The sequence below is a fragment of the Aegilops tauschii genome, chromosome 5 (genome assembly GCF_002575655.3).
Source record: "Aegilops tauschii subsp. strangulata cultivar AL8/78 chromosome 5, Aet v6.0, whole genome shotgun sequence".
In the NCBI taxonomy this organism is placed as follows: domain Eukaryota; kingdom Viridiplantae; phylum Streptophyta; class Magnoliopsida; order Poales; family Poaceae; genus Aegilops; species Aegilops tauschii.
The window spans coordinates 74,872,648-74,898,604 of NC_053039.3; the positions used below are offsets into that span (position 1 = coordinate 74,872,648).

At 47.2% G+C, this 25,957-nt stretch overlaps 51 non-coding genes across 51 annotated transcripts; all 51 read left to right on the top strand.

The window, feature by feature from the left end:
* The first annotated feature begins 237 nt into the window (after window positions 1-237).
* LOC141023722 (5S ribosomal RNA) lies at window positions 238-356 on the top strand. The gene has a single exon (XR_012185320.1). It is a non-coding gene; the product is annotated as a 5S ribosomal RNA (ribosomal RNA).
* A 373-nt stretch (window positions 357-729) lies between these two features.
* LOC141025150 (5S ribosomal RNA) lies at window positions 730-848 on the top strand. The gene has a single exon (XR_012186647.1). It is a non-coding gene; the product is annotated as a 5S ribosomal RNA (ribosomal RNA).
* A 702-nt stretch (window positions 849-1,550) lies between these two features.
* Window positions 1,551-1,669, top strand: LOC141024008 (5S ribosomal RNA). Its single transcript, XR_012185606.1, has one exon. It is a non-coding gene; the product is annotated as a 5S ribosomal RNA (ribosomal RNA).
* A 373-nt stretch (window positions 1,670-2,042) lies between these two features.
* On the top strand, window positions 2,043-2,161 carry LOC141023849 (5S ribosomal RNA). The gene has a single exon (XR_012185447.1). It is a non-coding gene; the product is annotated as a 5S ribosomal RNA (ribosomal RNA).
* A 379-nt stretch (window positions 2,162-2,540) lies between these two features.
* On the top strand, window positions 2,541-2,659 carry LOC141023662 (5S ribosomal RNA). The gene has a single exon (XR_012185262.1). It is a non-coding gene; the product is annotated as a 5S ribosomal RNA (ribosomal RNA).
* Window positions 2,660-3,032: 373 nt separating this feature from the next.
* On the top strand, window positions 3,033-3,151 carry LOC141023843 (5S ribosomal RNA). Its single transcript, XR_012185440.1, has one exon. It is a non-coding gene; the product is annotated as a 5S ribosomal RNA (ribosomal RNA).
* A 370-nt stretch (window positions 3,152-3,521) lies between these two features.
* LOC141025151 (5S ribosomal RNA) lies at window positions 3,522-3,640 on the top strand. Its single transcript, XR_012186648.1, has one exon. It is a non-coding gene; the product is annotated as a 5S ribosomal RNA (ribosomal RNA).
* An 836-nt stretch (window positions 3,641-4,476) lies between these two features.
* On the top strand, window positions 4,477-4,595 carry LOC141023564 (5S ribosomal RNA). Its single transcript, XR_012185164.1, has one exon. It is a non-coding gene; the product is annotated as a 5S ribosomal RNA (ribosomal RNA).
* A 371-nt stretch (window positions 4,596-4,966) lies between these two features.
* On the top strand, window positions 4,967-5,085 carry LOC141025180 (5S ribosomal RNA). Its single transcript, XR_012186678.1, has one exon. It is a non-coding gene; the product is annotated as a 5S ribosomal RNA (ribosomal RNA).
* A 373-nt stretch (window positions 5,086-5,458) lies between these two features.
* On the top strand, window positions 5,459-5,577 carry LOC141024280 (5S ribosomal RNA). Its single transcript, XR_012185877.1, has one exon. It is a non-coding gene; the product is annotated as a 5S ribosomal RNA (ribosomal RNA).
* Window positions 5,578-5,945: 368 nt separating this feature from the next.
* LOC141024313 (5S ribosomal RNA) lies at window positions 5,946-6,064 on the top strand. Its single transcript, XR_012185910.1, has one exon. It is a non-coding gene; the product is annotated as a 5S ribosomal RNA (ribosomal RNA).
* Window positions 6,065-6,436: 372 nt separating this feature from the next.
* LOC141024315 (5S ribosomal RNA) lies at window positions 6,437-6,555 on the top strand. The gene has a single exon (XR_012185912.1). It is a non-coding gene; the product is annotated as a 5S ribosomal RNA (ribosomal RNA).
* A 372-nt stretch (window positions 6,556-6,927) lies between these two features.
* LOC141025191 (5S ribosomal RNA) lies at window positions 6,928-7,046 on the top strand. The gene has a single exon (XR_012186689.1). It is a non-coding gene; the product is annotated as a 5S ribosomal RNA (ribosomal RNA).
* Window positions 7,047-7,416: 370 nt separating this feature from the next.
* On the top strand, window positions 7,417-7,535 carry LOC141025196 (5S ribosomal RNA). The gene has a single exon (XR_012186694.1). It is a non-coding gene; the product is annotated as a 5S ribosomal RNA (ribosomal RNA).
* Window positions 7,536-7,904: 369 nt separating this feature from the next.
* LOC141024125 (5S ribosomal RNA) lies at window positions 7,905-8,023 on the top strand. Its single transcript, XR_012185722.1, has one exon. It is a non-coding gene; the product is annotated as a 5S ribosomal RNA (ribosomal RNA).
* Window positions 8,024-8,387: 364 nt separating this feature from the next.
* On the top strand, window positions 8,388-8,506 carry LOC141024323 (5S ribosomal RNA). The gene has a single exon (XR_012185920.1). It is a non-coding gene; the product is annotated as a 5S ribosomal RNA (ribosomal RNA).
* Window positions 8,507-8,879: 373 nt separating this feature from the next.
* On the top strand, window positions 8,880-8,998 carry LOC141024434 (5S ribosomal RNA). The gene has a single exon (XR_012186031.1). It is a non-coding gene; the product is annotated as a 5S ribosomal RNA (ribosomal RNA).
* Window positions 8,999-9,369: 371 nt separating this feature from the next.
* On the top strand, window positions 9,370-9,488 carry LOC141025203 (5S ribosomal RNA). The gene has a single exon (XR_012186701.1). It is a non-coding gene; the product is annotated as a 5S ribosomal RNA (ribosomal RNA).
* A 370-nt stretch (window positions 9,489-9,858) lies between these two features.
* LOC141025198 (5S ribosomal RNA) lies at window positions 9,859-9,977 on the top strand. Its single transcript, XR_012186696.1, has one exon. It is a non-coding gene; the product is annotated as a 5S ribosomal RNA (ribosomal RNA).
* Window positions 9,978-10,346: 369 nt separating this feature from the next.
* Window positions 10,347-10,465, top strand: LOC141024126 (5S ribosomal RNA). The gene has a single exon (XR_012185723.1). It is a non-coding gene; the product is annotated as a 5S ribosomal RNA (ribosomal RNA).
* Window positions 10,466-10,830: 365 nt separating this feature from the next.
* On the top strand, window positions 10,831-10,949 carry LOC141023565 (5S ribosomal RNA). Its single transcript, XR_012185165.1, has one exon. It is a non-coding gene; the product is annotated as a 5S ribosomal RNA (ribosomal RNA).
* A 378-nt stretch (window positions 10,950-11,327) lies between these two features.
* On the top strand, window positions 11,328-11,446 carry LOC141023566 (5S ribosomal RNA). Its single transcript, XR_012185166.1, has one exon. It is a non-coding gene; the product is annotated as a 5S ribosomal RNA (ribosomal RNA).
* Window positions 11,447-11,818: 372 nt separating this feature from the next.
* Window positions 11,819-11,937, top strand: LOC141025214 (5S ribosomal RNA). The gene has a single exon (XR_012186712.1). It is a non-coding gene; the product is annotated as a 5S ribosomal RNA (ribosomal RNA).
* A 371-nt stretch (window positions 11,938-12,308) lies between these two features.
* Window positions 12,309-12,427, top strand: LOC141024127 (5S ribosomal RNA). The gene has a single exon (XR_012185724.1). It is a non-coding gene; the product is annotated as a 5S ribosomal RNA (ribosomal RNA).
* Window positions 12,428-12,798: 371 nt separating this feature from the next.
* On the top strand, window positions 12,799-12,917 carry LOC141024231 (5S ribosomal RNA). Its single transcript, XR_012185829.1, has one exon. It is a non-coding gene; the product is annotated as a 5S ribosomal RNA (ribosomal RNA).
* A 368-nt stretch (window positions 12,918-13,285) lies between these two features.
* Window positions 13,286-13,404, top strand: LOC141024334 (5S ribosomal RNA). The gene has a single exon (XR_012185931.1). It is a non-coding gene; the product is annotated as a 5S ribosomal RNA (ribosomal RNA).
* A 374-nt stretch (window positions 13,405-13,778) lies between these two features.
* LOC141024185 (5S ribosomal RNA) lies at window positions 13,779-13,897 on the top strand. The gene has a single exon (XR_012185782.1). It is a non-coding gene; the product is annotated as a 5S ribosomal RNA (ribosomal RNA).
* Window positions 13,898-14,271: 374 nt separating this feature from the next.
* On the top strand, window positions 14,272-14,390 carry LOC141024270 (5S ribosomal RNA). The gene has a single exon (XR_012185867.1). It is a non-coding gene; the product is annotated as a 5S ribosomal RNA (ribosomal RNA).
* A 372-nt stretch (window positions 14,391-14,762) lies between these two features.
* LOC141024253 (5S ribosomal RNA) lies at window positions 14,763-14,881 on the top strand. Its single transcript, XR_012185851.1, has one exon. It is a non-coding gene; the product is annotated as a 5S ribosomal RNA (ribosomal RNA).
* Window positions 14,882-15,248: 367 nt separating this feature from the next.
* Window positions 15,249-15,367, top strand: LOC141023696 (5S ribosomal RNA). The gene has a single exon (XR_012185295.1). It is a non-coding gene; the product is annotated as a 5S ribosomal RNA (ribosomal RNA).
* Window positions 15,368-15,738: 371 nt separating this feature from the next.
* Window positions 15,739-15,859, top strand: LOC141024496 (5S ribosomal RNA). The gene has a single exon (XR_012186094.1). It is a non-coding gene; the product is annotated as a 5S ribosomal RNA (ribosomal RNA).
* A 370-nt stretch (window positions 15,860-16,229) lies between these two features.
* On the top strand, window positions 16,230-16,348 carry LOC141024541 (5S ribosomal RNA). The gene has a single exon (XR_012186139.1). It is a non-coding gene; the product is annotated as a 5S ribosomal RNA (ribosomal RNA).
* Window positions 16,349-16,722: 374 nt separating this feature from the next.
* On the top strand, window positions 16,723-16,841 carry LOC141024109 (5S ribosomal RNA). The gene has a single exon (XR_012185707.1). It is a non-coding gene; the product is annotated as a 5S ribosomal RNA (ribosomal RNA).
* A 370-nt stretch (window positions 16,842-17,211) lies between these two features.
* On the top strand, window positions 17,212-17,332 carry LOC141024497 (5S ribosomal RNA). Its single transcript, XR_012186095.1, has one exon. It is a non-coding gene; the product is annotated as a 5S ribosomal RNA (ribosomal RNA).
* A 371-nt stretch (window positions 17,333-17,703) lies between these two features.
* LOC141024548 (5S ribosomal RNA) lies at window positions 17,704-17,822 on the top strand. The gene has a single exon (XR_012186146.1). It is a non-coding gene; the product is annotated as a 5S ribosomal RNA (ribosomal RNA).
* Window positions 17,823-18,193: 371 nt separating this feature from the next.
* Window positions 18,194-18,312, top strand: LOC141024438 (5S ribosomal RNA). Its single transcript, XR_012186035.1, has one exon. It is a non-coding gene; the product is annotated as a 5S ribosomal RNA (ribosomal RNA).
* Window positions 18,313-18,682: 370 nt separating this feature from the next.
* Window positions 18,683-18,801, top strand: LOC141024502 (5S ribosomal RNA). The gene has a single exon (XR_012186100.1). It is a non-coding gene; the product is annotated as a 5S ribosomal RNA (ribosomal RNA).
* A 372-nt stretch (window positions 18,802-19,173) lies between these two features.
* LOC141025201 (5S ribosomal RNA) lies at window positions 19,174-19,292 on the top strand. The gene has a single exon (XR_012186699.1). It is a non-coding gene; the product is annotated as a 5S ribosomal RNA (ribosomal RNA).
* Window positions 19,293-19,668: 376 nt separating this feature from the next.
* On the top strand, window positions 19,669-19,787 carry LOC141025068 (5S ribosomal RNA). The gene has a single exon (XR_012186565.1). It is a non-coding gene; the product is annotated as a 5S ribosomal RNA (ribosomal RNA).
* A 371-nt stretch (window positions 19,788-20,158) lies between these two features.
* LOC141024128 (5S ribosomal RNA) lies at window positions 20,159-20,277 on the top strand. The gene has a single exon (XR_012185725.1). It is a non-coding gene; the product is annotated as a 5S ribosomal RNA (ribosomal RNA).
* A 368-nt stretch (window positions 20,278-20,645) lies between these two features.
* Window positions 20,646-20,764, top strand: LOC141024345 (5S ribosomal RNA). The gene has a single exon (XR_012185942.1). It is a non-coding gene; the product is annotated as a 5S ribosomal RNA (ribosomal RNA).
* A 372-nt stretch (window positions 20,765-21,136) lies between these two features.
* Window positions 21,137-21,255, top strand: LOC141024186 (5S ribosomal RNA). The gene has a single exon (XR_012185783.1). It is a non-coding gene; the product is annotated as a 5S ribosomal RNA (ribosomal RNA).
* A 374-nt stretch (window positions 21,256-21,629) lies between these two features.
* Window positions 21,630-21,748, top strand: LOC141024271 (5S ribosomal RNA). The gene has a single exon (XR_012185868.1). It is a non-coding gene; the product is annotated as a 5S ribosomal RNA (ribosomal RNA).
* A 370-nt stretch (window positions 21,749-22,118) lies between these two features.
* On the top strand, window positions 22,119-22,237 carry LOC141023982 (5S ribosomal RNA). The gene has a single exon (XR_012185580.1). It is a non-coding gene; the product is annotated as a 5S ribosomal RNA (ribosomal RNA).
* A 378-nt stretch (window positions 22,238-22,615) lies between these two features.
* On the top strand, window positions 22,616-22,734 carry LOC141023601 (5S ribosomal RNA). Its single transcript, XR_012185201.1, has one exon. It is a non-coding gene; the product is annotated as a 5S ribosomal RNA (ribosomal RNA).
* A 374-nt stretch (window positions 22,735-23,108) lies between these two features.
* Window positions 23,109-23,227, top strand: LOC141025215 (5S ribosomal RNA). Its single transcript, XR_012186713.1, has one exon. It is a non-coding gene; the product is annotated as a 5S ribosomal RNA (ribosomal RNA).
* A 369-nt stretch (window positions 23,228-23,596) lies between these two features.
* LOC141024018 (5S ribosomal RNA) lies at window positions 23,597-23,714 on the top strand. Its single transcript, XR_012185616.1, has one exon. It is a non-coding gene; the product is annotated as a 5S ribosomal RNA (ribosomal RNA).
* A 375-nt stretch (window positions 23,715-24,089) lies between these two features.
* Window positions 24,090-24,208, top strand: LOC141024132 (5S ribosomal RNA). Its single transcript, XR_012185729.1, has one exon. It is a non-coding gene; the product is annotated as a 5S ribosomal RNA (ribosomal RNA).
* Window positions 24,209-24,805: 597 nt separating this feature from the next.
* On the top strand, window positions 24,806-24,924 carry LOC141024021 (5S ribosomal RNA). Its single transcript, XR_012185619.1, has one exon. It is a non-coding gene; the product is annotated as a 5S ribosomal RNA (ribosomal RNA).
* A 371-nt stretch (window positions 24,925-25,295) lies between these two features.
* On the top strand, window positions 25,296-25,414 carry LOC141025216 (5S ribosomal RNA). Its single transcript, XR_012186714.1, has one exon. It is a non-coding gene; the product is annotated as a 5S ribosomal RNA (ribosomal RNA).
* A 369-nt stretch (window positions 25,415-25,783) lies between these two features.
* On the top strand, window positions 25,784-25,901 carry LOC141024019 (5S ribosomal RNA). Its single transcript, XR_012185617.1, has one exon. It is a non-coding gene; the product is annotated as a 5S ribosomal RNA (ribosomal RNA).
* The last annotated feature ends 56 nt before the right edge of the window (window positions 25,902-25,957 follow it).

The following is a 25,957-nucleotide window of genomic DNA, read 5'->3' on the forward strand; positions in this document are numbered from 1 at the left end:
TGTGGCGCGAGGAGCGCGTTCTGAAAGGGGTAAAAAAATACGTGTTGCTGCGGTATAGAGGGAGGGGTGGAAACCGTGGTAAACTCGTCTCCGTGTTTGAGGGGGGGGGAGTAAGTAGTATATATAGGGCATTATCCATTATTAGGCAACGGTTGTAATGGTAGTAAGAAAGGCAATCATCTTTGCAGTGGACCTGGGAGTGGCAAGCATAAGGGACGAAGGCGGGGGTAACATGTCTGATGCGATCATACCAACACTAAAGCACCGGATCCCATCAGAACTCCGAAGTTAAGCGTGCTTGGGCGAGAGTAGTACTAGGATGGGTGACCTCCTGGGAAGTCCTCGTGTTGCATTCCCTTTTTAATTATTTTTTGCGCCTCGTGACAAACATATCGCATGTGCGCGATATATATTAACCCCGTTATATTATTTTTGACATTTGCGATATGTTTTAGCTCGCTGCTCATTGGTCACGCGTCTAGAGGCGGCTTTGTGGCACGAGGAGCGCGTTCTGAAAGGGGTAAAAAAATACGTGTTGCTGCGGTATGGAGGGAGGGGTGGAAACCGTGGTAAAGTCGTCTCCGTGTTTGAGGGGGGGGGGAGTAAGTAGTATATATAGGGCATTATCCATTATTAGGCAACGGTTGTAATGGTAGTAAGAATGACAATCATCTTTGCAGTGGACCTTGGAGTGGCAAGCATAAGAGACGAAGGCGGGGGTAACATGTCGGATGCGATCATACCAGCACTAAAGCACCGGATCCCATCAGAACTCCGAAGTTAAGCGTGCTTGGGCGAGAGTAGTACTAGGATGGGTGACCTCCTGGAAAATCCTCGTGTTGCATTCCCTTTTTAATTATTTTTTGCGCCTCGTGACAAACATATCGCATATGCGCGATATATATTAACCCCGTTATATTATTTTCTACATTTGCGATATGTTTTAGCTCGCTGCTCATTGGTCACGCGTCTAGAGGCGGCTTTGTGGCGCGAGGAGCGCCTTCTGAAAGGGGTAAAAAAATACGTGTTGCTGCGGTATAGAGGGAGGGATGGAAACCGTGGTTAACTCGTCTCCGTGTTTGAGGGGGGGGGGGAGTAAGTAGTATATATAGGGCATTATCCATTATTAGGCAACGGTTGTAATGGTAGTAAGAATGACAATCATCTTTGGCATTCCCTTTTTAATTATTTTTTGCGCCTCGTGACAAACATATCGCATGTGCGCGATATATATTAACCCCGTTATATTATTTTTGACATTTGCGATATGTTTTAGCTCGCTGCTCATTGGTCACGCGTCTAGAGGCGGCTTTGTGGCACGAGGAGCGCGTTCTGAAAGGGGTAAAAAAATACGTGTTGCTGCGGTATAGAGGGAGGGGTGGAAACCGTGGTAAAGTCGTCTCCGTGTTTGAGGGGGGGGGGAGTAAGTAGTATATATAGGGCATTATCCATTATTAGGCAACGGTTGTAATGGTAGTAAGAATGACAATCATCTTTGCAGTGGACCTGGGAGTGGCAAGCATAAGAGACGAAGGCGGGGGTAACATGTCGGATGCGATCATACAAGCACTAAAGCACCGGATCCCATCAGAACTCCGAAGTTAAGCGTGCTTGGGCGAGAGTAGTACTAGGATGGGTGACCTCCTGGAAAATCCTCGTGTTGCATTCCCTTTTTAATTATTTTTTGCGCCTCGTGACAAACATATCGCATGTGCGCGATATATATTAACCCCGTTATATTATTTTTGACATTTGCGATATGTTTTAGCTCGCTGCTCATTGGTCACGCGTCTAGAGGCGGCTTTGTGGCGCGAGGAGCGCCTTCTGAAAGGGGTAAAAAAATACGTGTTGCTGCGGTATAGAGGGAGGGATGGAAACCGTGGTAAACTCGTCTCCGTGTTTGAGGGGGTGGGGAGTAAGTAGTATATATAGGGCATTATCCATTATTAGGCAACGGTTGTAATGGTAGTAAGAATGACAATCATCTTTGCAGTCGACCTGGGAGTGGCAAGCATAAGGGACGAAGGCGGGGGTAACATGTCGGATGCGATCATACCAACACTAAAGCACCGGATCCCATCAGAACTCCGAAGTTAAGCTTGCTTGGGCGAGGGTAGTACTAGGATGGGTGACCTCCTGGGAAGTCCTCGTGTTGCATTCCCTTTTTAATTATTTTTTGCGCCTCGTGACAAACATATAGCATGTGCGCGATATATATTAACCCCGTTATATTATTTTTGACATTTGCGATATGTTTTAGCTCGCTGCTCATTGGTCACGCGTCTAGAGGCGGCTTTGTGGCACGAGGAGCGCGTTCTGAAAGGGGTAAAAAAATACGTGTTGCTGCGGTATAGAGGGAGGGGTGGAAACCGTGGTAAACTCGTCTCCGTGTTTGAGCGGGGGGGGGGGGGGGAGTAAGTAGTATATATTGGGCATTATCCATTATTAGGCAACGGTTGTAATGGTAGTAAGAATGACAATCATCTTTGCAGTGGACCTGGGAGTGGCAAGCATAAGAGACGAAGGCGGGGTAACATGTCGGATGCGATCATACCAGCACTAAAGCACCGGATCCCATCAGAACTCCGAAGTTAAGCGTGCTTGGGCGAGAGTAGTACTAGGATGGGTGACCTCCTGGCAAATCCTCGTGTTGCATTCCCTTTTTAATTATTTTTTGCGCCTCGTGACAAACATATCGCATGTGCGCGATATATATTAACCCCGTTATATTATTTTTGACATTTGCGATATGTTTTAGCTCGCTGCTCATTGGTCACGCGTCTAGAGGCGGCTTTGTGGCGCGAGGAGCGCCTTCTGAAAGGGGTAAAAAAATACGTGTTGCTGCGGTATAGAGGGAGGGATGGAAACCGTGGTAAACTCGTCTCCGTGTTTGAGGGGGGGGGGAGTAAGTAGTATATATAGGGCATTATCCATTATTAGGCAATGGTTGTAATGGTAGTAAGAATGACAATCATCTTTGCAGTGGACCTGGGAGTGGCAAGCATAAGGGACGAAGGCGGGGGTAACATGTCGGATGCGATCATACCAGCACTAAAGCACCGGATCCCATCAGAACTCCGAAGTTAAGCGTGCTTGGGCGAGAGTAGTACAAGGATGGGTGACCTCCTGGAAAATCCTCGTGTTGCATTCCCTTTTTAATTATTTTTTGCGCCTCGTGACAAACATATCGCATGTGCGCGATATATATTAACCCCGTTATATTATTTTTGACATTTGCGATATGTTTTAGCTCGCTGCTCATTGGCACGCGTCTAGAGGCAGCTTTGTGGCACGAGGAGCGCGTTCTGAAAGGGGTAAAAAAAATACGTGTTGCTGCGGTATAGAGGGTGGGGTGGAAACCGTGGTAAACTCGTCTCCGTGTTTGAGGGGGGGAGTAAGTAGTATATATAGGGCATTATCCATTATTAGGGAACGGTTGTAATGGTAGTAAGAATGGCAATCATCTTTGCAGTGGACCTGGGAGTGGCAAGCATAAGGGACGAAGGCGGGGGTAACATGTCGGATGCGATCATACCAGCACTAAAGCACCGGATCCCATCAGAACTCCGAAGTTAAGCGTGCTTGGGCGAGAGTAGTACTAGGATGGGTGACCTCCTGGAAAATCCTCGTGTTGCATTCCCTTTTTAATTATTTTTTGCGCCTCGTGACAAACATATCGCATGTGCGCGATATATATTAACCCCGTTATATTATTTTTGACATTTGCGATATGTTTTAGCTCGCTGCTCATTGGTCACGCGTCTAGAGGCGGCTTTGTGGCGCGAGGAGCGCGTTCTGAAAGGGGTAAAAAAATACGTGTTGCTGCGGTATAGAGGGAGGGGTGGAAACCGTGGTAAACTCGCCTCCGTGTTTGAGGGGGGGAGTAAGTAGTATATATAGGGCATTATCCATTATTAGGCAACGGTTGTAATGGTAGTAAGAATGACAATCATCTTTGCAGTGGACCTGGGAGTGGCAAGCATAAGAGACGAAGGCGGGGGTAACATGTCGGATGCGATCATACCAGCACTAAAGCACCGGATCCCATCAGTAGTACTAGGATGGGTGACCTCCTGGGAAGTCCTCTTGTTGCATTCCCTTTTTAATTATTTTTTGCGCCTCGTGACAAACATATCGCATGTGCGCGATATATATTAACCCCGTTATATTATTTTTGACATTTGCGATATGTTTTAGCTCGCTGCTCATTGGTCACGCGTCTAGAGGCGGCTTTGTGGCACGAGGAGCGCGTTCTGAAAGGGGTAAAAAAATACGTGTTGCTGCGGTATAGAGGGAGGGGTGGAAACCGTAGTAAACTCGTCTCCGTGCTTGAGCGGGGGGGGGGGGGAGTAAGTAGTATATATAGGGCATTATCCATTATTAGGCAACGGTTGTAATGGTAGTAAGAATGACAATCATCTTTGCAGTGGACCTGGGAGTGGCAAGCATAAGAGACGAAGGCGGGGGTAACATGTCGGATGCGATCATACCAGCACTAAAGCACCGGATCCCATCAGAACTCCGAAGTTAAGCGTGCTTGGGCGAGAGTAGTACTAGGATGGGTGACCTCCTGGGAAGTCCTCTTGTTGCATTCCCTTTTTAATTATTTTTTGCGCCTCGTGACAAACATATCGCATGTGCGCGATATATATTAACCCCGTTATATTATTTTTGACATTTGCGATATGTTTTAGCTCGCTGCTCATTGGTCACGCGTCTAGATGCGGCTTTCTGGTGCGAGGAGCGCGTTCTGAAAGGGGTAAAAAATACGTGTTGCTGCGGTATAGAGGGAGGGGTGGAAACCGTGGTAAACTCGTCTCCGTGTTTGAGGGGGGGGGAGTAAGTAGTATATATAGGGCATTATCCATTATTAGGCAACGGTTGTAATGGTAGTAAGAATGACAATCATCTTTGCAGTGGACCTGGGAGTGGCAAGCATAAGGGACGAAGGCGGGGGTAACATGTTGGATGCGATCATACCAGCACTAAAGCACCGGATCCCATCAGAACTCCGAAGTTAAGCGTGCTTGGGCGAGAGTAGTACTAGGATGGGTGACCTCCTGGGAAGTCCTCGTGTTGCATTCCCTTTATAATTATTTTTTGCGCCTCATGACAAACATATCACATGTGCGCGATATATATTAACCCCGTTATATTATTTTTGACATTTGCGATATGTTTTAGCTCGTTGCTCATTGGTCACGCGTCTAGAGGCGGCTTTGTGGCGCGAGGAGCTCGTTCTGAAAGGGGTAAAAAAATACGTGTTGCTGCGGTATAGAGGGAGGGGTGGAAACCGTGGTAAACTCGTCTCCGTGTTTGAGGGGGGGGGGAGTAAGTAGTATATATAGGGCATTATCCATTATTAGGCAACGGTTGTAATGGTAGTAAGAATGACAATCATCTTTGCTGTGGACCTGGGAGTGGCAAGCATAAGGGACGAAGGCGGGGGAAACATGTTGGATGCGATGATACCAGCACTAAAGCACCGGATCCCATCAAAACTCTGAAGTTAAGCGTGCTTGGGCGAGAGTAGTACAAGGATGGGTGACCTCCTGGGAAGTCCTCGTGTTGCATTCCCTTTTTAATTATTTTTTGCGCCTCATGACAAACATATCACATGTGCGCGATATATATTAACCCCGTTATATTATTTTTGACATTTGCGATATGTTTTAGCTCGCTGCTCATTGGTCACGCGTCTAGAGGCGGCTTTGTGGCGCGAGGAGCGCGTTCTGAAAGGGGAAAAAATACGTGTTGCTGCGGTATAGAGGGAGGGGTGGAAACTGTGGTAAACTCGTCTCCGTGTTTGACGGGGGGAGTAAGTAGTATATATAGGGCATTATCCATTATTAGGCAACGGTTGTAATGGTAGTAAGAATGACAATCATCTTTACAGTGGACCTGGGAGTGGCAAGCATAAGGGACGAAGGCGGGGGTAACATGTTGGATGCGATCATACCAGCATTAAAGCACCGGATCCCATCAGAACTCCGAAGTTAAGCGTGCTTGGGCGAGAGTAGTACTAGGATGGGTGACCTCCTGGGAAGTCCTCGTGTTGCATTCCCTTTTTAATTATTTTTTGCGCCTCGTGACAAACATATCGCATGTGCGCGATATATATTAACCCCGTTATATTATTTTTGACATTTGCGATATGTTTTAGCTCGCTGCTCATTGGTCACGCGTCTAGATGCGGCTTTCTGGTGCGAGGAGCGCGTTCTGAAAGGGGTAAAAAAATACGTGTTGCTGCGGTATAGAGGGAGGGGTGGAAACCGTGGTAAACTCGTCTCCGTGTTTGAGGGGGGGGGAGTAAGTAGTATATATAGGGCATTATCCATTATTAGGCAACGGTTGTAATGGTAGTAAGAATGACAATAATCTTTGCAGTGGACTTGGGAGTGGCAAGCATAAGGGACGAAGGCGGGGGTAACATGTCGGATGCGATCATACCAGCACTAAAGCACCGGATCCCATCAAAACTCCGAAGTTAAGCGTGCTTGGGCGAGAGTAGTACTAGGATGGCTGACCTCCTGGGAAGTCCTCTTGTTGCATTCCCTTTTTAATTATTTTTTGCGCCTCGTGACAAACATATCGCATGTGCGCGATATATATTAACCCCGTTATATTATTTTTGACATTTGCGATATGTTTTAGCTCGCTGCTCATTGGTCACGCGTCTAGATGCGGCTTTCTGGTGCGAGGAGCGCGTTCTGAAAGGGGTAAAAAATACGTGTTGCTGCGGTATAGAGGGAGGGGTGGAAACCGTGGTAAACTCGTCTCCGTGTTTGAGGGGGGGGGGAGTAAGTAGTATATATAGGGCATTATCCATTATTAGGCAACGGTTGTAATGGTAGTAAGAATGACAATCATCTTTGCAGTGGACCTGGGAGTGGCAAGCATAAGGGACGAAGGCGGGGGTAACATGTTGGATGCGATCATACCAGCACTAAAGCACCGGATCCCATCAGAACTCCGAAGTTAAGCGTGCTTGGGCGAGAGTAGTACTAGGATGGGTGACCTCCTGGGAAGTCCTCGTGTTGCATTCCCTTTATAATTATTTTTTGCGCCTCATGACAAACATATCACATGTGCGCGATATATATTAACCCCGTTATATTATTTTTGACATTTGCGATATGTTTTAGCTCGTTGCTCATTGGTCACACGTCTAGAGGCGGCTTTGTGGCGCGAGGAGCTCGTTCTGAAAGGGGTAAAAAAATATGTGTTGCTGCGGTATAGAGGGAGGGGTGGAAACCGTGGTAAACTCGTCTCCGTGTTTGAGGGGGGGAGTAAGTAGTATATATAGGGCATTATCCATTATTAGGCAACGGTTGTAATGGTAGTAAGAATGACAATCATCTTTGCTTTGGACCTGGGAGTGGCAAGCATAAGGGACGAAGGCGGGGTTAACATGTTGGATGCGATCATACCAGCACTAAAGCACCGGATCCCACCAGAACTCCGAAGTTAAGCGTGCTTGGGCGAGAGTAGTACTAGGATGGGAGACCTCCTGGGAAGTCCTCGTGTTGCATTCCCTTTTTAATTATTTTTTGCGCCTCATGACGAACATATCACATGTGCGCGATATATATTAACCCCGTTATATTATTTTTGACATTTGCGATATGTTTTAGCTCGCTGCTCATTGGTCACGCGTCTAGAGGCGGCTTTGTGGCGCGAGGAGCGCGTTCTGAAAGGGGAAAAAATATGTGTTGCTGCGGTATAGAGGGAGGGGTGGAAACTGTGGTAAACTCGTCTCCGTGTTTGACGGGGGGGAGTAAGTAGTATATATAGGGCATTATCCATTATTAGGCAACGGTTGTAATGGTAGTAAGAATGATAATCATCTTTGCAGTGGACCTGGGAGTGGCAAGCATAAGGGACGAATGCGGGGGAAACATGTTGGATGCGATGATACCAGCACTAAAGCACCGGATCCCATCAAAACTCCGAAGTTAAGCGTGCTTGGGCGAGAGTAGTACAAGGATGGGTGACCTCCTGGGAAGTCCTCGTGTTGCATTCCCTTTTTAATTATTTTTTGCGCCTCATGACAAACATATCACATGTGCGCGATATATATTAACCCCGTTATATTATTTTTGACATTTGCGATATGTTTTAGCTCGCTGCTCATTGGTCGTCTAGAGGCGGCTTTGTGGCGCGAGGAGCGCGTTCTGAAAGGGGAAAAAATACGTGTTGCTGCGGTATAGAGGGAGGGGTGGAAACTGTGGTAAACTCGTCTCCGTGTTTGACGGGGGGAGTAAGTAGTATATATAGGGCATTATCCATTATTAGGCAACGGTTGTAATGGTAGTAAGAATGACAATCATCTTTACAGTGGACCTGGGAGTGGCAAGCATAAGGGACGAAGGCGGGGGTAACATGTTGGATGCGATCATACCAGCATTAAAGCACCGGATCCCATCAGAACTCCGAAGTTAAGCGTGCTTGGGCGAGAGTAGTACTAGGATGGGTGACCTCCTGGGAAGTCCTCGTGTTGCATTCCCTTTTTAATTATTTTTTGCGCCTCGTGACAAACATATCGCATGTGCGCGATATATATTAACCCCGTTATATTATTTTTGACATTTGCGATATGTTTTAGCTCGCTGCTCATTGGTCACGCGTCTAGATGCGGCTTTCGGGTGCGAGGAGCGCGTTCTGAAAGGGGTAAAAAAATACGTGTTGCTGCGGTATAGAGGGAGGGGTGGAAACCGTGGTAAACTCGTCTCCGTGTTTGAGGGGGGGGGGAGTAAGTAGTATATATAGGGCATTATCCATTATTAGGCAACGGTTGTAATGGTAGTAAGAATGACAATAATCTTTGCAGTGGACTTGGGAGTGGCAAGCATAAGGGACGAAGGCGGGGGTAACATGTCTGATGCGATCATACCAGCACTAAAGCACCGGATCCCATCAAAACTCCGAAGTTAAGCGTGCTTGGGCGAGAGTAGTACTAGGATGGCTGACCTCCTGGGAAGTCCTCTTGTTGCATTCCCTTTTTAATTATTTTTTGCGCCTCGTGACAAACATATCGCATGTGCGCGATATATATTAACCCCGTTATATTATTTTTGACATTTGCGATATGTTTTAGCTCGCTGCTCATTGGTCACGCGTCTAGATGCGGCTTTCTGGTGCGAGGAGCGCGTTCTGAAAGGGGTAAAAAATACGTGTTGCTGCGGTATAGAGGGAGGGGTGGAAACCGTGGTAAACTCGTCTCCGTGTTTGAGGGGGGGGGAGTAAGTAGTATATATAGGGCATTATCCATTATTAGGCAACGGTTGTAATGGTAGTAAGAATGACAATCATCTTTGCAGTGGACCTGGGAGTGGCAAGCATAAGGGACGAAGGCGGGGGTAACATGTTGGATGCGATCATACCAGCACTAAAGCACCGGATCCCATCAGAACTCCGAAGTTAAGCGTGCTTGGGCGAGAGTAGTACTAGGATGGGTGACCTCCTGGGAAGTCCTCGTGTTGCATTCCCTTTATAATTATTTTTTGCGCCTCATGACAAACATATCACATGTGCGCGATATATATTAACCCCGTTATATTATTTTTGACATTTGCGATATGTTTTAGCTCGTTGCTCATTGGTCACACGTCTAGAGGCGGCTTTGTGGCGCGAGGAGCTCGTTCTGAAAGGGGTAAAAAAATATGTGTTGCTGCGGTATAGAGGGAGGGGTGGAAACCGTGGTAAACTCGTCTCCGTGTTTGAGGGGGGGAGTAAGTAGTATATATAGGGCATTATCCATTATTAGGCAACGGTTGTAATGGTAGTAAGAATGACAATCATCTTTGCTTTGGACCTGGGAGTGGCAAGCATAAGGGACGAAGGCGGGGTTAACATGTTGGATGCGATCATACCAGCACTAAAGCACCGGATCCCACCAGAACTCCGAAGTTAAGCGTGCTTGGGCGAGAGTAGTACTAGGATGGGAGACCTCCTGGGAAGTCCTCGTGTTGCATTCCCTTTTTAATTATTTTTTGCGCCTCATGACGAACATATCACATGTGCGCGATATATATTAACCCCGTTATATTATTTTTGACATTTGCGATATGTTTTAGCTCGCTGCTCATTGGTCACGCGTCTAGAGGCGGCTTTGTGGCGCGAGGAGCGCGTTCTGAAAGGGGAAAAAATATGTGTTGCTGCGGTATAGAAGGAGGGGTGGAAACTGTGGTAAACTCGTCTCCGTGTTTGACGGGGGGGAGTAAGTAGTATATATAGGGCATTATCCATTATTAGGCAACGGTTGTAATGGTAGTAAGAATGATAATCATCTTTGCAGTGGACCTGGGAGTGGCAAGCATAAGGGACGAATGCGGGGGAAACATGTTGGATGCGATGATACCAGCACTAAAGCACCGGATCCCATCAAAACTCCGAAGTTAAGCGTGCTTGGGCGAGAGTAGTACAAGGATGGGTGACCTCCTGGGAAGTCCTCGTGTTGCATTCCCTTTTTAATTATTTTTTGCGCCTCATGACAAACATATCACATGTGCGCGATATATATTAACCCCGTTATATTATTTTTGACATTTGCGATATGTTTTAGCTCGCTGCTCATTGGTCGTCTAGAGGCGGCTTTGTGGCGCGAGGAGCGCGTTCTGAAAGGGGAAAAAATACGTGTTGCTGCGGTATAGAGGGAGGGTTGGAAACTGTGGTAAACTCGTCTCCGTGTTTGACGGGGGGGAGTAAGTAGTATATATAGGGCATTATCCATTATTAGGCAACGGTTGTAATGGTAGTAAGAATGACAATCATCTTTACAGTGGACCTGGGAGTGGCAAGCATAAGGGACGAAGGCGGGGGTAACATGTCGGATGCGATCATACCAGCACTAAAGCACCGGATCCCATCAGAACTCCGAAGTTAAGCGTGCTTGGGCGAGAGTAGTACTAGGATGGGTGACCTCCTGGGAAGTCCTCTTGTTGCATTCCCTTTTTAATTATTTTTTGCGCCTCGTGACAAACATATCGCATGTGCGCGATATATATTAACCCCGTTATATTATTTTTGACATTTGCGATATGTTTTAGCTCGCTGCTCATTGGTCACGCGTCTAGAGGCGGCTTTGTGGCACGAGGAGCGCCTTCTGAAAGGGGTAAAAAAATACGTGTTGCTGCGGTATAGAGGGAGGGGTGAAAACCGTGGTAAACTCGTCTCCGTGTTTGAGCGGGGGGGGGGGGGAGTAAGTAGTATATATAGGGCATTATCCATTATTAGGCAACGGTTGTAATGGTAGTAAGAATGACAATCATCTTTGCAGTGGACCTGGGAGTGGCAAGCATAAGAGACGAAGGCGGGGGTAACATGTCGGATGCGATCATACCAGCACTAAAGCACCGGATCCCATCAGAACTCCGAAGTTAAGCGTGCTTGGGCGAGAGTAGTACTAGGATGGGTGACCTCCTGGGAAGTCCTCTTGTTGCATTCCCTTTTTAATTATTTTTTGCGCCTCGTGACAAACATATCGCATGTGCGCGATATATATTAACCCCGTTATATTATTTTTGACATTTGCGATATGTTTTAGCTCGCTGCTCATTGGTCACGCGTCTAGATGCGGCTTTCTGGTGCGAGGAGCGCGTTCTGAAAGGGGTAAAAAATACGTGTTGCTGCGGTATAGAGGGAGGGGTGGAAACCGTGGTAAACTCGTCTCCGTGTTTGAGGGGGGGGGGAGTAAGTAGTATATATAGGGCATTATCCATTATTAGGCAACGGTTGTAATGGTAGTAAGAATGACAATCATCTTTGCAGTGGACCTGGGAGTGGCAAGCATAAGGGACGAAGGCGGGGGTAACATGTTGGATGCGATCATACCAGCACTAAAGCACCGGATCCCATCAGAACTCCGAAGTTAAGCGTGCTTGGGCGAGAGTAGTACTAGGATGGGTGACCTCCTGGGAAGTCCTCGTGTTGCATTCCCTTTATAATTATTTTTTGCGCCTCATGACAAACATATCACATGTGCGCGATATATATTAACCCCGTTATATTATTTTTGACATTTGCGATATGTTTTAGCTCGTTGCTCATTGGTCACGCGTCTAGAGGCGGCTTTGTGGCGCGAGGAGCTCGTTCTGAAAGGGGTAAAAAAATACGTGTTGCTGCGGTATAGAGGGAGGGGTGGAAACCGTGGTAAACTCGTCTCCGTGTTTGAGGGGGGGGAGTAAGTAGTATATATAGGGCATTATCCATTATTAGGCAACGGTTGTAATGGTAGTAAGAATGACAATCATCTTTGCTGTGGACCTGGGAGTGGCAAGCATAAGGGACGAAGGCGGGGGAAACATGTTGGATGCGATGATACCAGCACTAAAGCACCGGATCCCATCAAAACTCCGAAGTTAAGCGTGCTTGGGCGAGAGTAGTACAAGGATGGGTGACCTCCTGGGAAGTCCTCGTGTTGCATTCCCTTTTTAATTATTTTTTGCGCCTCATGACAAACATATCACATGTGCGCGATATATATTAACCCCGTTATATTATTTTTGACATTTGCGATATGTTTTAGCTCGTTGCTCATTGGTCACGCGTCTAGAGGCGGCTTTGTGGCGCGAGGAGCTCGTTCTGAAAGGGGTAAAAAAATACGTGTTGCTGCGGTATAGAGGGAGGGGTGGAAACCGTGGTAAACTCGTCTCCGTGTTTGAGGGGGGGGAGTAAGTAGTATATATAGGGCATTATCCATTATTAGGCAACGGTTGTAATGGTAGTAAGAATGACAATCATCTTTGCTGTGGACCTGGGAGTGGCAAGCATAAGGGACGAAGGCGGGGGAAACATGTTGGATGCGATGATACCAGCACTAAAGCACCGGATCCCATCAAAACTCCGAAGTTAAGCGTGCTTGGGCGAGAGTAGTACAAGGATGGGTGACCTCCTGGGAAGTCCTTGTGTTGCATTCCCTTTTTAATTATTTTTTGCGCCTCATGACAAACATATCACATGTGCGCGATATATATTAACCCCGTTATATTATTTTTGACATTTGCGATATGTTTTAGCTCGCTGCTCATTGGTCACGCGTCTAGAGGCGGCTTTGTGGCGCGAGGAGCGCGTTCTGAAAGGGGAAAAAATACGTGTTGCTGCGGTATAGAGGGAGGGGTGGAAACTGTGGTAAACTCGTCTCCGTGTTTGACGGGGGGAGTAAGTAGTATATATAGGGCATTATCCATTATTAGGCAACGGTTGTAATGGTAGTAAGAATGACAATCATCTTTACAGTGGACCTGGGAGTGGCAAGCATAAGGGACGAAGGCGGGGGTAACATGTTGGATGCGATCATACCAGCATTAAAGCACCGGATCCCATCAGAACTCCGAAGTTAAGCGTGCTTGGGCGAGAGTAGTACTAGGATGGGTGACCTCCTGGGAAGTCCTCGTGTTGCATTCCCTTTTTAATTATTTTTTGCGCCTCGTGACAAACATATCGCATGTGCGCGATATATATTAACCCCGTTATATTATTTTTGACATTTGCGATATGTTTTAGCTCGCAGCTCATTGGTCACGCGTCTAGATGCGGCTTTCTGGTGCGAGGAGCGCGTTCTGAAAGGGGTAAAAAAATACGTGTTGCTGCGGTATAGAGGGAGGGGTGGAAACCGTGGTAAACTCGTCTCCGTGTTTGAGGGGGGGGGGGAGTAAGTAGTATATATAGGGCATTATCCATTATTAGGCAACGGTTGTAATGGTAGTAAGAATGACAATAATCTTTGCAGTGGACTTGGGAGTGGCAAGCATAAGGGACGAAGGCGGGGGTAACATGTCGGATGCGATCATACCAGCACAAAAGCACCGGATCCGATCAGAACTCCGAAGTTAAGCGTGCTTGGGCGAGAGTAGTACTAGGATGGGTGACCTCCTGGGAAGTCCTCTTGTTGCATTCCCTTTTTAATTATTTTTTGCGCCTCGTGACAAACATATCGCATGTGCGCAATATATATTAACCCCGTTATATTATTTTTGACATTTGCGATATGTTTTAGCTCGCTGCTCATTGGTCACGCGTCTAGATGCGGCTTTCTGGTGCGAGGAGCGCGTTCTGAAAGGGGTAAAAAAATACGTGTTGCTGCGGTATAGAGGGAGGGGTGGAATCCGTGGTAAACTCGTCTCCGTGTTTGAGGGGGGGGGGGAGTAAGTAGTATATATAGGGCATTATCCATTATTAGGCAACGGTTGTAATGGTAGTAAGAATGACAATCATCTTTGAAGTGGACCTGGGAGTGGCAAGCATAAGGGACGAAGGCGGGGGTAACATGTTGGATGCGATCATACCAGCACTAAAGCACCGGATCCCATCAGAACACCGAAGTTAAGCGTGCTTGGGCGAGAGTAGTACTAGGATGGGTGACCTCCTGGGAAGTCCTCTCGTTGCATTCCCTTTTTAATTATTTTTTGCGCCTCGTGACAAACATATCGCATGTGCGCGATATATATTAACCCCGTTATATTATTTTTGACATTTGCGATATGTTTTAGCTCGCTGCTCATTGGTCACGCGTCTAGAGGCGGCTTTGTGGCGCGAGGAGCGCGTTCTGAAAGGGGTAAAAAAATACGTGTTGCTGCGGTGTAGAGGGAGGGGTGGAAACCGTGGTAAACTCGTCTCCGTGTTTGAGGGGGGGGGAGTAACTAGTATATATAGGGCATTATCCATTATTAGGCAACGGTTATAATGGTAGTAAGAATGACAATCATCTTTGCAGTGGACCTGGGAGTGGCAAGCACAAGGGACGAAGGTGGGGGTAACATGTCGGATGCGATCATACCAGCACTAAAGCACCGGATCCCATCAGAACTCTGAAGTTAAGCGTGCTTGGGCGAGAGTAGTACTAGGATGGGTGACCTCCTGGGAAGTCCTCATGTTTCATTCCCTTTTTAATTATTTTTTGCGCCTCGTGACAAACATATCGCATGTGCGCGATATATATTAACCCCTTATATTATTTTTGACATTTGCGATATGTTTTAGCTCGCTGCCCATTGGTCACGCGTCCAGAGGTGGCTTTGTGGCGCGAGGAGCGCGTTGTGAAAGGGGTAAAAAATACGTGTTGCTGCGGTATAGAGGGAGGGGTGGAAACCGTGGTAACTCGTCTCCGTGTTTGAGGGGGGGAGTAAGTAGTATATATAGGGCATTATCCATTATTAGGCAACGGTTGTAATGGTAGTAAGAATGACAATCATCTTTGCAGTGGACCTGGGAGTGGCGAGCATAAAGGACGAAGGCGGGGGTAACATGTGGGATGCGATCATAGCAGCACTAAAGCACCGGATCCCATCAGAACTCCGAAGTTAAGCGTGCTTGGGCGAGAGTAGTACTAAGATGGGTGACCTCTTGGGAAGTCCTCGTGTTGCATTCCCTTTTTAATTATTTTTTGCGCCTCGTGACAAACATATCGCATGTGCGCGATATATATTAACCCCGTTATATTATTTTTGACATTTGCGATATGTTTTAGCTCGCTGCTCATTGGTCACGCGTCTAGATGCGGCTTTGTGGCGCGAGGAGCGCGTTCTGAAAGGGGTAAAAAAATACGTGTTGCTGCGGTATAGAGGGAGGGGTGGAAACCGTGGTAAACTCGTCTCCGTGTTTGAGGGGGGGGAGTAAGTAGTATATATAGGGCATTATCCATTATTAGGCAACGGTTGTAATGGTAGTAAGAATGACAATCATCTTTGCAGTGGACCTAGGAGTGGCAAGCATAAGGGACGAAGGTGGGGGTAACATGTTGGATGCGATCATAGCAGCACTAAAGCACCAGATCCCATTAGAACTCCGAAGTTAAGCGTGCTTGGGCGAGAGTAGTACTAGGATATGGGTGACCTCCTGGGAAGTCCTCGTGCTGCATTCCTTTTTAATTTTTTTTGCGCCTCATGACAAACATATCACATGTGTGCGATATATATTAACCCCGTTATATTATTTTTTACATTTGCGATATGTTTTAGCTCGCTGCTCATTGGTCACGCGTCTAGAGGCGGCTTTGTGGCGCGAGGAGCGCGTTCTGAAAGGGGTAAAAAAATACGTGTTGCTGCGGTATAGAGGGAGGGGTGGAAACCGTGGTAAACTCGTCTCCGTGTTTGAGGGGGGGGGAGTAAGTAGTATATATAGGGCATTATCCATTATTAGGCAACGGTTGTAATGGTAGTAAGAATGAGAATCATCTTTGAAGTGGACTCGGGAGTGGCAAGCATAAGGGACGAAGGCGGGGGTAACATGTTGGATGCGATCATAGCAGGACTAAAGCATCGGATCCCATCACAACTCCAAAGTTAAGCGTGCTTGGGCGAGAGTAGTACTAGGGTGGGTGACCTCTTGGGAAGTCCTCGTGTTGCATTCCCTTTTTAATTATTTTTTGCGCCTCGTGACAAACATATCGCATGTGCACGATATATATTAACCCCGTTATATTATTTTTGACATTTGCGATATGTTTTAGCTCGCTGCTCATTGGTCACGCGTCTAGATGCGGCTTTGTGGCGCGAGGAGCGCGTTCTGAAAGGGGTAAAAAAATACGTGTTGCTGCGGTATAGAGGGAGGGGTGGAAACCGTGGTAAACTCGTCTCCGTGTTTGAGGGGGGGAGGGAGTAAGTAGTATATATAGGGCATTATCCATTATTAGGCAACGGTTGTAATGGTAGTAAGAATGACAATCATCTTTGCAGTGGACCTGGGAGTGGCAAGCACAAGGGACGAAGGCGGGGGTAACATGTTGGGTGCGATCATACCAGCACTAATGCACCGGATCCCATCAGAACTTCAAAGTTAAGCGTGCTTGGGCGAGAGTAGTACTAGGATGGGTGACCTCCTGGGAAGTCCTTGTGTTGCATTCCCTTTTTAATTATTTTTTGCGCCTCATGACAAATATATCACATGTGCGCGATATATATTAACCCCGTTATATTATTTTTGACATTTGCGATATGTTTTAGCTCGCTGCTCATTGGTCACGCGTCTAGATGCGGCTTTGTGGCGCGAGGAGCGCGTTCTGAAAGGGGTAAAAAATACGTGTTGCTGCGGTATAGAGGGAGGGGTGGAAACCGTGGTAAACTCGTCTCCGTGTTTGAGGGGGGGGAGTAAGTAGTATATATAGGGCATTATCCATTATTAGGCAACGATTGTAATGGTAGTAAGAATGACAATCATCTTTGCAGTGGACCTAGGAGTGGCAAGCATAAGGGACGAAGGTGGGGGTAACATGTTGGATGCGATCATAGCAGCACTAAAGCACCAGATCCCATTAGAACTCCGAAGTTAAGCGTGCTTGGGCGAGAGTAGTACTAGGATATGGGTGACCTCCTGGGAAGTCCTCGTGCTGCATTCCTTTTTAATTTTTTTTGCGCCTCATGACAAACATATCACATGTGTGCGATATATATTAACCCCGTTATATTATTTTTTACATTTGCGATATGTTTTAGCTCGCTGCTCATTGGTCACGCGTCTAGAGGCGGCTTTGTGGCGCGAGGAGCGCGTTCTGAAAGGGGTAAAAAAATACGTGTTGCTGCGGTATAGAGGGAGGGGTGGAAACCGTGGTAAACTCGTCTCCGTGTTTGAGGGGGGGGGGAGTAAGTAGTATATATAGGGCATTATCCATTATTAGGCAACGGTTGTAATGGTAGTAAGAATGAGAATCATCTTTGAAGTGGACTCGGGAGTGGCAAGCATAAGGGACGAAGGCGGGGGTAACATGTTGGATGCGATCATAGCAGGACTAAAGCATCGGATCCCATCACAACTCCAAAGTTAAGCGTGCTTGGGCGAGAGTAGTACTAGGGTGGGTGACCTCCTGGGAAGTCCTCGTGTTGCATTTCCTTTTTAATTATTTTTTGCGCCTCATGACAAACATATCACATGTGCGCGATATATATTAACCCCGTTATATTATTTTTGACATTTGCGATATGTTTTAGCTGGCTGCTCATTGGTCACGCGTCTAGAGGCGGCTTTGTGGCGCGAGGAGCGCGTTATGAAAGGGGTAAAAAAATACGTGTTGCTGCGGTACAGAGGGAGGGGTGGAAACCGTGGTGAACTCGTCTCCGTGTTTGAGGGGGGGGAGTAAGTAGTATATATAGCGCATTATCCATTATTAGGCAACGGTTGTAATGGTAGTAAGAATGACAATCATCTTTGTAGTGGACCTGGGAGTGGCAAGCATAAGGGACGAAGGCGGGGGTAACAAGTCGGATGCGATCATACCAACACTAAAGCACCGGATCCCATCAGAACTCTGAAGTTAAGCGTACTTGGGCGAGAGTAGTACTAGGATGGGTGACCTCCTGGGAAGTCCTCGTGTTCCATTCCCTTTTTAATTATTTTTCGCGCCTCGTGACAAACATATTGCATGTGCGCGATATATATTAACCCCGTTATATTATTTTTGACATTTGCGATATGTTTTAGCTCGCTGCCCATTGGTCACGCGTCCAGAGGCGGCTTTGTGGCGCGAGGAGCGCGTTATGAAAGGGGTAAAATAATACGTGTTGCTGCGGTATAGAGGGAGGGGTGGAAACCGTGGTAAACTCGTCTCCGTGTTTGAGGGGGGGAGTAAGTAGTATATATAGGGCATTATCCATTATTAGGCAACGGTTGTAATGGTAGTAAGAATGACAATCATCTTTGCAGTGGACCTGGGAGTGGCAAGCATAAGGGACGAAGGCGGGGATAACATGTCGGATGCTATCATACCAGCACTAAAGCATCGGATCCTATCAGAACTCCGAAGTTAAGCGTGCTTGGGCGAGAGTAGTACTAGGATGGGTGACCTACTGGGAAGTCCTCATTTTGCATTCCTTTTTTAATTATTTTTTGCGCCTCGTGACAAACATATCGCATGTGCGCGATATATATTAACCCCGTTATATTAGTTTTGACATTTGCGATATGTTTTAGCTCGCTGCTCATTGGTCACGCGTCTAGAGGCGGCTTTGTGGCGCGAGGAGCGCGTTCTGAAAGGGGTAAAAAAATACGTGTTGCTGCGGTATAGAGGGAGGGGTGGAAACCGTGGTAAACTCGTCTCCGTGTTTGAGGGGGGGGGAGTAAGTAGTATATATAGGGCATTATCCATTATTAGGCAACGGTTGTAATGGTAGTAAGAAAGGCAATCATCTTTGCAGTGGACCTGGGAGTGGCAAGCATAAGGGACGAAGGCGGGGGTAACATGTCGGATGCGATCATACCAACACTAAAGCACCGGATCCCATCAGAACTCCGAAGTTAAGCGTGCTTGGGCGAGAGTAGTACTAGGATGGGTGACCTCCTGGGAAGTCCTCGTGTTGCATTCCCTTTTTAATTATTTTTTGCGCCTCGTGACAAACATATAGCATGTGCGCGATATATATTAACCCCGTTATATTATTTTTGACATTTGCGATATGTTTTAGCTCGCTGCTCATTGGTCACGCGTCTAGAGGCGGCTTTGTGGCACGAGGAGCGCGTTCTGAAAGGGGTAAAAAAATACGTGTTGCTGCGGTATAGAGGGAGGGGTGGAAACCGTGGTAAACTCGTCTCCGTGTTTGAGCGGGGGGGGGGGAGTAAGTAGTATATATAGGGCATTATCCATTATTAGGCAACGGTTGTAATGGTAGTAAGAATGACAATCATCTTTGCAGTGGACCTGGGAGTGGCAAGCATCAGAGACGAAGGCGGGGGTAACATGTCGGATGCGATCATACCAGCACTAAAGCACCGGATCCCATCAGAACTCCGAAGTTAAGCGTGCTTGGGCGAGAGTAGTACAAGGATGGGTGACCTCCTGGGAAGTCCTCGTGTTGCATTCCCTTTTTAATTATTTTTTGCGCCTCATGACAAACATATCACATGTGCGCGATATATATTAACCCCGTTATATTATTTTTGACATTTGCGATATGTTTTAGCTCGTTGCTCATTGGTCACGCGTCTAGAGGCGGCTTTGTGGCGCGAGGAGCTCGTTCTGAAAGGGGTAAAAAAATACGTGTTGCTGCGGTATAGAGGGAGGGGTGGAAACCGTGGTAAACTCGTCTCCGTGTTTGAGGGGGGGGAGTAAGTAGTATATATAGGGCATTATCCATTATTAGGCAACGGTTGTAATGGTAGTAAGAATGACAATCATCTTTGCTGTGGACCTGGGAGTGGCAAGCATAAGGGACGAAGGCGGGGGAAACATGTTGGATGCGATGATACCAGCACTAAAGCACCGGATCCCATCAAAACTCCGAAGTTAAGCGTGCTTGGGCGAGAGTAGTACAAGGATGGGTGACCTCCTGGGAAGTCCTCGTGTTGCATTCCCTTTTTAATTATTTTTTGCGCCTCATGACAAACATATCACATGTGCGCGATATATATTAACCCCGTTATATTATTTTTGACATTTGCGATATGTTTTAGCTCGCTGCTCATTGGTCACGCGTCTAGAGGCGGCTTTGTGGCGCGAGGAGCGCGTTCTGAAAGGGGAAAAAATACGTGTTGCTGCGGTATAGAGGGAGGGGTGGAAACTGTGGTAAACTCGTCTCCGTGTTTGACGGGGGGAGTAAGTAGTATATATAGGGCATTATCCATTATTAGGCAACGGTTGTAATGGTAGTAAGAATGACAATCATCTTTACAGTGGACCTGGGAGTGGCAAGCATAAGGGACGAAGGCGGGGGTAACATGTTGGATGCGATCATACCAGCATTAAAGCACCGGATCCCATCAGAACTCCGAAGTTAAGCGTGCTTGGGCGAGAGTAGTACTAGGATGGGTGACCTCCTGGGAAGTCCTCGTGTTGCATTCCCTTTTTAATTATTTTTTGCGCCTCGTGACAAACATATCGCATGTGCGCGATATATATTAACCCCGTTATATTATTTTTGACATTTGCGATATGTTTTAGCTCGCAGCTCATTGGTCACGCGTCTAGATGCGGCTTTCTGGTGCGAGGAGCGCGTTCTGAAAGGGGTAAAAAAATACGTGTTGCTGCGGTATAGAGGGAGGGGTGGAAACCGTGGTAAACTCGTCTCCGTGTTTGAGGGGGGGGGAGTAAGTAGTATATATAGGGCATTATCCATTATTAGGCAACGGTTGTAATGGTAGTAAGAATGACAATAATCTTTGCAGTGGACTTGGGAGTGGCAAGCATAAGGGACGAAGGCGGGGGTAACATGTCGGATGCGATCATACCAGCACAAAAGCACCGGATCCGATCAGAACTCCGAAGTTAAGCGTGCTTGGGCGAGAGTAGTACTAGGATGGGTGACCTCCTGGGAAGTCCTCTTGTTGCATTCCCTTTTTAATTATTTTTTGCGCCTCGTGACAAACATATCGCATGTGCGCAATATATATTAACCCCGTTATATTATTTTTGACATTTGCGATATGTTTTAGCTCGCTGCTCATTGGTCACGCGTCTAGATGCGGCTTTCTGGTGCGAGGAGCGCGTTCTGAAAGGGGTAAAAAAATACGTGTTGCTGCGGTATAGAGGGAGGGGTGGAATCCGTGGTAAACTCGTCTCCGTGTTTGAGGGGGGGGGGAGTAAGTAGTATATATAGGGCATTATCCATTATTAGGCAACGGTTGTAATGGTAGTAAGAATGACAATCATCTTTGAAGTGGACCTGGGAGTGGCAAGCATAAGGGACGAAGGCGGGGGGTAACATGTTGGATGCGATCATACCAGCACTAAAGCACCGGATCCCATCAGAACACCGAAGTTAAGCGTGCTTGGGCGAGAGTAGTACTAGGATGGGTGACCTCCTGGGAAGTCCTCTCGTTGCATTCCCTTTTTAATTATTTTTTGCGCCTCGTGACAAACATATCGCATGTGCGCGATATATATTAACCCCGTTATATTATTTTTGACATTTGCGATATGTTTTAGCTCGCTGCTCATTGGTCACGCGTCTAGAGGCGGCTTTGTGGCGCGAGGAGCGCGTTCTGAAAGGGGTAAAAAAATACGTGTTGCTGCGGTATAGAGGGAGGGGTGGAAACCGTGGTAAACTCGTCTCCGTGTTTGAGGGGGGGAGTAAGTAGTATATATAGGGCATTATCCATTATTAGGCAACGGTTGTAATGGTAGTAAGAATGACAATCATCTTTGCAGTCGACCTGGGAGTGGAAAGCATAAGGGACGAAGGCGGGGGTAACATGTCGGATGCGATCATACCAACACTAAAGCACCGGATCCCATCAGAACTCCGAAGTTAAGCGTGCTTGGGCGAGGGTAGTACTAGGATTGGTGACCTCCTGGGAAGTCCTCGTGTTGCATTCCCTTTTTAATTATTTTTTGCGCCTCGTGACAAACATATAGCATGTGCGCGATATATATTAACCCCGTTATATTATTTTTGACATTTGCGATATGTTTTAGCTCGCTGCTCATTGGTCACGCGTCTAGAGGCGGCTTTGTGGCACGAGGAGCGCGTTCTGAAAGGGGTAAAAAAATACGTGTTGCTGCGGTATAGAGGGAGGGGTGGAAACCGTGGTAAACTCGTCTCCGTGTTTGAGCGGGGGGGGGGGGGAGTAAGTAGTATATATAGGGCATTATCCATTATTAGGCAACGGTTGTAATGGTAGTAAGAATGACAATCATCTTTGCAGTGGACCTGGGAGTGGCAAGCATAAGAGACGAAGGCGGGGGTAACATGTCGGATGCGATCATACCAGCACTAAAGCACCGGATCCCATCAGAACTCCGAAGTTAAGCGTGCTTGGGCGAGAGTAGTACTAGAATGGGTGACCTCCTGGAAAATCCTCGTGTTGCATTCCCTTTTTAATTATTTTTTGCGCCTCGTGACAAACATATCGCATGTGCGCGATATATATTAACCCCGTTATATTATTTTTGACATTTGCGATATGTTTTAGCTCGCTGCTCATTGGTCACGCGTCTAGAGGCGGCTTTGTGGCGCGAGGAGCGCCTTCTGAAAGGGGTAAAAAAATACGTGTTGCTGCGGTATAGAGGGAGGGATGGAAACCGTGGTAAACTCGTCTCCGTGTTTGAGGGGGGGGGGGAGTAAGTAGTATATATAGGGCATTATCCATTATTAGGCAATGGTTGTAATGGTAGTAAGAATGACAATCATCTTTGCAGTGGACCTGGGAGTGGCAAGCATAAGGGACGAAGGCGGGGGTAACATGTCGGATGCGATCATACCAGCACTAAAGCACCGGATCCCATCAGAACTCTGAAGTTAAGTGTGCTTGGGCGAGAGTAGTACTTGGATGGGTGACCTCCTGGGAAGTCCTCGTGTTGCATTCCCTTTTTAATTATTTTTTGCGCCTCGTGACAAACATATCGCATGTGCGCGATATATATTAACCCCGTTATATTATTTTTGACATTTGCGATATGTTTTAGCTCGCTGCTCATTGGCACGCGTCTAGAGGCAGCTTTGTGGCACGAGGAGCGCGTTCTGAAAGGGGTAAAAAAATACGTGTTGCTGCGGTATAGAGGGTGGGGTGGAAACCGTGGTAAACTCGTCTCCGTGTTTGAGGGGGGGAGTAAGTAGTATATATAGGGCATTATCCATTATTAGGGAATGGTTGTAATGGTAGTAAGAATGGCAATCATCTTTGCAGTGGACCTGGGAGTGGCAAGCATAAGGGACGAAGGCGGGGGTAACATGTCGGATGCGATCATACCAGCACTAAAGCACTGGATCCCATCAGAACTCCGAAGTTAAGCGTGCTTGGGCGAGAGTAGTACTAGGATGGGTGACCTCCTGGGAAGTCCTCGTTTGCATTCCCTTTTTAATTATTTTTTGCGCCTCGTGACAAACATATGGCATGTGCGCGATATATATTAACCCCGTTATATTATTTTTGACATTTGCGATATGTTTTAGCTCGCTGCTCATTGGTCACGCGTCTAGAGGCGGCTTTGTGGCGCGAGGAGCGCGTTCTGAAAGGGGTAAAAAAATACGTGTTGCTGCGGTATAGAGGGAGGGGTGGAAACCGTGGTAAACTCGTCTCCGTGTTTGAGGGGGGGGGGGGAGTAAGTAGTATATATAGGGCATTATCCATTATTAGGCAACGGTTGTAATGGTAGTAAGAATGACAATCATCTTTGCAGTCGACCTGGGAGTGGCAAGCATAAGGGACGAAGGCGGGGGTAACATGTCGGATGCGATCATACCAGCACTAAAGCACCGGATCCCATCAGAACTCCGAAGTTAAGCGTGCTTGGGCGAGAGTAGTACTAGGATCGGTGACCTCCTGGAAAATCCTCGTGTTGCATTCCCTTTTTAATTATTTTTTGCGCCTCGTGACAAACATATCGCATGTGCGCGATATATATTAACCCCGTTATATTATTTTTGACATTTGCGATATGTTTTAGCTCGCTGCTCATTGGTCACGCGTCTAGAGGCGGCTTTGTGGCTCGAGGAGCGCGTTCTGAAAGGGGTAAAAAAATACGTGTTGTTGCGGTATAGAGGGAGGGGTGGAAACCGTGGTAAACTCGTCTCCGTGTTTGAGGGGGGGGAGTAAGTAGTATATATAGGGCATTATCCATTATTAGGCAACGGTTGTAATGGTAGTAAGAATGACAATCATCTTTGCAGTGGACCTGGGAGTGGCAGGCATAAGGGACGAAGGCGGGGGTAACATGTCGGAAGCGATCATACCAGCACTAAAGCACCGGATCCCATCAGAACTCCGAGGGTGGGGTGGAAACCGTGGTAAACTCGTCTCCGTGTTTGAGGGGGGGGAGTAAGTAGTATATATAGGGCATTATCCATTATTAGGCAACGGTTGTAATGGTAGTAAGAATGGCAATCATCTTTGCAGTGGACCTGGGAGTGGCAAGCATAAGGGACGAAGTCGGGGGTAACATGTTGGATGCGATCATACCAGCACTGAATCACCGGATACCATCAGAACTCCGAAGTTAAGCGTGCTTGGGCGAGAGTAGTACTAGGTTGGGTGACCTCCTGGGAAGTCCTCGTGTTGCATTCCCTTTTTAATTATTATTTGCGCCTCGTGACAAACATATCGCATGTGCGCGATATATATTAAGCCCGTTATATTATTTTTGACATTTGCGATATGTTTTAGCTCGCTGCTCATTGGTCACGCGTCTAGAGGCGGCTTTGTGGCACGAGGAGCGCGTTCTGAAAGGGGTAAAAAAATACGTGTTGCTGCGGTATAGAGGGAGGGGTGGAAACCGTGGTAAACTCGTCTCCGTGTTTGAGGGGGGGGGGTAAGTAGTATATATAGGGCATTATCCATTATTAGGCAACGGTTGTAATGGTAGTAAGAATGACAATCATCTTTGCAGTGGACCTGGGAGTGGCAAGCATAAGGGACGAAGGCGGGGGTAACATGTCGGATGCGATCATACCAGCACTAAAGCACCGGATCCCATCAGAACTCTGAAGTTAAGTGTGCTTGGGCGAGAGTAGTACTTGGATGGGTGACCTCCTGGGAAGTCCTCGTGTTGCATTCCCTTTTTAATTATTTTTTGCGCCTCGTGACAAACATATGGCATGTGCGCGATATATATTAACCCCGTTATATTATTTTTGACATTTGCGATATGTTTTAGCTCGCTGCTCATTGGCACGCGTCTAGAGGCAGCTTTGTGGCACGAGGAGCGCGTTCTGAAAGGGGTAAAAAAATACGTGTTGCTGCGGTATAGAGGGTGGGGTGGAAACCGTGGTAAACTCGTCTCCGTGTTTGAGGGGGGGAGTAAGTAGTATATATAGGGCATTATCCATTATTAGGGAACGGTTGTAATGGTAGTAAGAATGGCAATCATCTTTGCAGTGGACCTGGGAGTGGCAAGCATAAGGGACGAAGGCGGGGGTAACATGTCGGATGCGATCATACCAGCACTAAAGCACTGGATCCCATCAGAACTCCGAAGTTAAGCGTGCTTGGGCGAGAGTAGTACTAGGATGGGTGACCTCCTGGGAAGTCCTCGTTTGCATTCCCTTTTTAATTATTTTTTGCGCCTCATGACAAACATATGGCATGTGCGCGATATATA